Genomic DNA, 6324 nt, shown 5'->3' on the forward strand with positions numbered 1-6324 from the left:
GATTCACCCCCCACCCTCTAATCTTAGCATCTTACTTTCCTTGTTAGAATTCCAACATTCTTTACATAAATAACATGATTATTTTTTGGATTCTTGCATTAAAGATTTGGGAGACATAATTGATTACATTAGTCCTTTCTTTGTTGAGGATTATCCTTCTTTAGTCATTATGAGGGAACACTCTAATGCTCATCATTCTCCATTTATCCTACTTTTGAGTTTGATGTGATTGTGGATCCTTTATATTATTACATTTGGAGGAGGCTTCTTTCACTTTAGAAAAGACATTTGATTCTTTAGAGATTGACATTCATGAATCTCAAACTTCACTTGAGATGTCACAATGCATGGTTCAAGTTGATCATACTCATGAGTTAGAGATTCCTATTCATTTTCATGAGACATCATATATTTCGAGGGCTCTTCCTAGAGATTGGGTTGGATTATTTTATACACTTATGGCATTATTTCTACCTAAAGGGAGGAAAACCATTAATTTTTCCTAGTGCAGTTTCTACATTAAACAAGGAGCATCTATCATGGTTTTATATTCTACATTGGGGAAGGGGGGAGATACTTTTCTTCTCTTCCTTCTTTATATTTCGAGGAGACATCTTTGTCTTTTGGGTTTGTTCCCAAGAAGTCATAAGTGGTTCCTTGTTTGATGTGCCTTCTATAAGTCTTGATCCTGATTAGTTCACGAAAACTTCATCAACCAATGGCATGGTCATACATGAGCATAATTCATAGACATCATACTTCATTTGGATTTCTCTTCCTTTCTCCTATAAATATTTGGAATTTTTTTACATCTATACTTGTTCATCTCCTTCCCAAAGGAAGAAATTTTGTTTGTACACACCTTTTGGACCTTCAAGCACTTGCCATACTTGAAGGACATTATTAATTATGGGGTGGATATCATATCTCCTTGTTTCCTTTTTATGGGGGGATTCTTGGTTGTCTATGCATGATGCATGTCATAATAGGGGAGTCTTGATTGCCTCCATCCATGCATGCATCTTGTTTATTTTTTCTCTCTTTTTTGAGGAGGGTTTTTTTCTCACGAGGTTTCCCTCTTTCTCTTCCTTATGAGAAAATATTATTATTTTTCACTTACATATTGTTCATGAGTACCTAACATGGCCTAGTAGTTAGGACTCATCTAGCCTTGTGAGCTTAAGAGGATTCCCCTCAGTTACACTTAAGGGGTGGTAGTATAATTAAATATTCACTAAATATATTTTACTTAAGTTTATATAGAAAAATGCATTTGGATTAATTTTCATGTAGACGTATAAGATTTCATATTTTATTTTAGCACATGGTGCTGGAGAATTCCACTTGAGGAGGAGCTAGTTATCATCGCATACCTCTTCTTGTATAAGATCCACTTAGTTCCCCTATTACATTATCATCCTCTTCTTGTTGCATATGTTGTACATACTTTTTTGTACAATGGAGGATAATCCACCTTCATTGGAGATGTGGTTGGACCTTGTCTAGTTGATAGATTATCTCAAGCATATCTTATAGTTATCATGCATTGCCTATATATTCAAGCATATCTACATTGTGGTCTTAATGGACATTTTATTTATGTATTTTTTATCATTATTAAATTAATCAATCAATAATATTATTTTTCCCATCTCTCTGGTTCTATAAATTGAGCTTCTAGATCTTAACATTTTTATTCTTTTCCTTAAGAAAATACTTGCATTTTATAACCTTCGCCCTCTCCTCCAAGTAGTGAATGTTAGTTACAAGCAAATCAAATGTTTTGCATAGACTCTTGATTTGATGGGGTACACTTAATGTGAAGTTTATGGTAGCTTTTAGTTGATGAATATCCTCACTTAATAATTTTCATGTCTCATTTGACTCTTTGAAGTCTTTTAGGAAATTTTCACCCAGGTTGACAGCCTCATACACAATGAAAAAAACATTATACAGAACTTGCAACTTTTCAAGAATTGCCTTTAATGAATGAGACAATGTGACTTTATTCATTATTTTCACTATGTCCTTGGTTTCCAATGTGACCTAAGACAACTCATATGTTCTTTTTAACTAAGCATTGGCCTCCTAAAGCTCCATCTTTAATGTTGCAATTTATTCATTTAGAGAAGATGAATCCACTTGTTCTACTATATTATTTCTAGGAGAAAAGGTCTTATTCTCTAAGGTGTTCCTTAATTATGCATTCAAGGTCAAAACTTTTTTGTATGTAGCATAATTTTTTCCCCCTTTCCTCAATCAATATATATTTAGTCTCTTTTCAAATAGTTGGGTAGCAACCATGGCCATCTTCATAATATGCATGGTGTGAGTGTCAAGCTCTAAAGTAGTACATGTCCATTATTTTTCTAACTACCACCCCTTGATCATCTTTTCTTCTACTCCCACAAGTACTTTGGGGTCTATTAGCACTCAGATCTTTTACACATATTCCTAATGCTTTCAAAGTTGGGTCTATCTAGATCTATGAATCCATTGTCCTTTTCAAATTGCAAGGAAAAAGTGTGTCCTACTATTGTCTAATATGATCTAACAAGAAAACCTGTAGATTCCATTTAGGGATTAGTAACAACCCACTTTCCTTAACAATTTTCCTTACTTCAGTGGCACAAAGATGACTCAAATCAATGCCACTTAGCCATTCAATGTGTTTTCTCTAGAAGGTCTTCTAATGGTCCTTTTACCATGAACCATAGAACTTTAATCTAGTTATGTTTAAGAAGTAATCATTTGAAATAAATAATTTAGCCACTAAGGCTCTTTCACCATGCTTACTCTCCAAGAGTATCTCATTATCCACATTCACTATATTATCTTGAACATCATTATATTGTCAATCCCCAGAAGGGGATGCTAGAGGTTTCTTAACATCTTCTTCATTCATAGTTATTTTTACCAAAATAATAGCAGCGTCTTATGTTTGTTCTCTAATTTGGGAGACTTCATATGTAACCAAATGGGTGATGCCAATAAGTAATATTTTAGCATTCTTACTTAGACAACCTAATTATCTTATTGGTTTTAACAAACAAGATATTACACATGCTTTAATCTTTTCATGTTGTCACTCACTAATCTTTCTCAGTCTAGATTTTTTGCAAACTATGTTCAAGCATATAAGATACAACCTAACCAGGTCTCTAGAGTGAGGAGTATATACATGATTTCAAACTAGAAGGGTCATCTCCTCTAGGGACATATCTCAGGTGATCACTTTCCCTAAATTTGGCTTTGTTCCACGACCTTCTATGAATTTTCCACTAACTAGGAATGCAACTTTCATCATTTAATATAATGGTGGTTCTCTTTGACTTGTCAATGAAAATTAACTCCCAACCATATATCTAGACATATAGACATATGTGCACAAATGTATATATAGATATTTATAGTGCACATGTACACATAAAATCTTATATATAGTTCATAGATAATGTATACATAGATATCTTAAATGAATATGTGTCTACATATATAGACTAGCATATACATATTTCTGAAAAAAGATTTAAAATATTCATTATATCACAACCCAAAAAGTATTTTATGTTTCTATTATTTTGTGAAAAAACTTTAATACTATTTGCTATCATAATTTTCTTTCTATTTTAAAAACAATTATTTTAACTAAAAATAATAATTGTATTTTCAAAACAAACATTTTAGTTTAAAAGAATAATTGAATTTTCAAAACAAACTCTTTAATGCAAGATAATTGAATATTTTTATTAAATGAGATATGATTGATGTTCTTAATTCTGTTTCTAAATTTTACTGCATTTAGCTGTAATTATGGAGGATATCGGCCGACTTTGTAACGGCTACAATAAATTTTTAAAAATATTCTGGAAAGGGGCGTAAGGCTCTATATTCTGAGGGCGCTTTGGTTTCATATCACTTGTTGAGTCAGTTGGACAGGTCGATCTTTCTAATTCAAATTTAAGGAGCGAATATAGCGAAAAAAATTGGATAAAGTGTTCATGACCAAGATAGGGAAATTTTGGCATCATTATGAAGGTTTAGAATTCCCCGCTCTGTAGTTTGTAACAGTTGTTTTGACAGTAGCTATTTTTGGGAATTTTGTGATTCTTTATTTTAAATTTCGGAACCCTCTTTTGTTGTTTACACATTCCATTCTTCTAATGGAAATAGTGTAACTTTTCGAGCAAGCCAAACTGCCGCAGATTGCTTCTTGGAACATTTCCAATTCATACTGTTTCAATTTTGTAAACCCCAGGTATGTGGACTGCAAAATAAACCCTGCAGTTGTATTTCATCGTCGTTAGCCTGCAACTTCTAATATTTTATAAATTTAATTGTAATATGTTTGTATCCAAATCTGTTTATTTTTAAAATCCTATTTGGGGTTGTTTTGTTGCAGAACATGGAATCATTATCTGAATTAGTTGAAGTGAAAGAAACTATTTTTGAGATGTCATTTGGGGAATGAAGATTTCTTGATGAACATTCAGCTATTGACATCTTCAGGCCATTGGAAGAACCCGGGAAATCTTGTACCAAGTTATGCCTTAATAACATAAGTTTTGGAACAGAGGCAGCCCATGTCTCAAACAGAGTCTTGATGGGTATTGAGAAAACTTTAACAGAGGTGGAACTTTTAGATTTTCTGGACGGAAGGTCCGAGTCTGAAGCACTTGAGGTCATTGCAATATTGTCATCTGCTTTAGAAAGGTGCATGTTGAGATCCTTGACTTTTGATCTGTATGAATTGAGAGAGAAGGGAGTTAAAGCTTTTGGACCGCTCTTGAAATCTCAGAAGACGCTCGAAAATCTGAAAGCTAGATTCATTTGTGAGCTTCTTCCATCTATTGAAAGGATTAAGGGTTTGCGTTTTTGTCACAACTACTCAGAAGATGATGCGGCAGAGGCCCTTTCAGTGCTTGTAAAGAAATGCATTGCTCTGGAGGATTTTGAATTCTCAGGGAGTTGTATAGGTATCCAAGGTGTTAAAGCTTTAGTAGGAGCTTTGAGCCAAGGCGGCAGGTTGAAAACACTCAATTTATCAGATAACATGTTTGGGACAGCCGGTGGTGTTTCTCTGAGCCAAGTCATCTGTGGACACCTAGGTCTCACAAAAGTTCATTTAAACTATATGGATCTTGAGGATGAAGGCACAATTGCCATTGCGGACAGCCTCAAGGATGCTGCTCCATCTCTAAGAGTTCTTACGATTGCTGGAAACGGTATCACTCCAAAAGCCGCTCCAGCTTTGGCTGCATGCCTTGCTGAAAAAAGCTTTTTGACAAAGTTTGTTGCAGCACAAAACAAACTCCAGGACGATGGAACAATCATGATATGCAAAGCAATTTCGAAAGGTCATGAGCAGCTTAGAGTGCTTGATTTGAGTACTATTGCTATCTCTAGAATTGGGGCTAAGGCTACTGCTGAGGCTGTTGCAGACAAGCTTGATTTCAGTCGGCTATTTATTCATGGGAATTTCATTACTAAAAAAGGAATTGAGACAGTCAAAGATGTGCTAAGAAAAGGTACCAAGGGTGAATATGTTCTTGGAGTGCTGTATCAATATAAATATGATGGTCACATGATGTATCAATATAAGAATGAGGGTCTCAGTGATAGTGACTATGAAACTGACAGCGAGCTAAAGTGGTATGGCATTTATGATTAAAAGTGCTGCAACAGGTTTCGATTTCAAAGAAATTTGGATAAATTTGTTAAAGCCTTCAAACACAAGGCCCATTCTCCTTAATTTCACTTGTACTAGTCTGATGTCGGTCATCTTTTGTTTCTGAGAACATATAGTCAGTGTGGTCTTTCGTCTGATGTAGTTAGTAGACAACTGTCGTATCCCCTAAACACCTTGTTAATTCCCTTGCGTGACCCCTGGCCCTGATGTAATTTGGACCAGGGTTGAAGATTTGAATTTTGTTATGTGAATCTATGTTTATGTGTTGTTTGTGAACATTGATGCCAATGCTTCTGAATGTGATTATTATACTTATCATCTGTAATTTAATGCATTGATTTTATTTTAGTTCAAGTTGTACTAAAAATATTGTTGGTGGACTTGTGTGAGGTTTCTCTTTGATTGCAGGGTCCCGGTGTAAGATGAAATTGGTTTTATTTTTCTGTTGGTGAGAGACAGGTAGTTATGTTTCGTGCTTTGTGTCAATGCCTTCATTCTAGCTTGCTTCTGCACATTTCCAGTGTTTCGGTGTCTCTATTTCAAAGGAAAAAGGGATTGAAATGTTATGTTGGATTCTTTTTAGCATTATATCAATCTTCGGACATGTAGATACCTCTCTTTGGCTACACATATAG

General features: G+C 34.5%; 1 pseudogene across 1 annotated transcript; it reads left to right on the top strand.

Annotated features, from left to right (window-relative positions):
- Nucleotides 1-4044: 4044 nt before the first annotated feature.
- LOC149545298 (RAN GTPase-activating protein 2 pseudogene) lies at nucleotides 4045-6037 on the top strand (annotated as a pseudogene). Its single transcript, XR_016353560.1, has 2 exons — nucleotides 4045-4258; nucleotides 4403-6037. The product of XR_016353560.1 is annotated as an RAN GTPase-activating protein 2 pseudogene (transcript).
- The last annotated feature ends 287 nt before the right edge of the window (nucleotides 6038-6324 follow it).

Source organism: Cupressus sempervirens, chromosome 7 (assembly GCF_028749045.1).
Source record: "Cupressus sempervirens isolate cs-2001-9-10 chromosome 7, ASM2874904v1, whole genome shotgun sequence".
NCBI classification, from domain to species: Eukaryota; Viridiplantae; Streptophyta; class Pinopsida; order Cupressales; family Cupressaceae; genus Cupressus; species Cupressus sempervirens.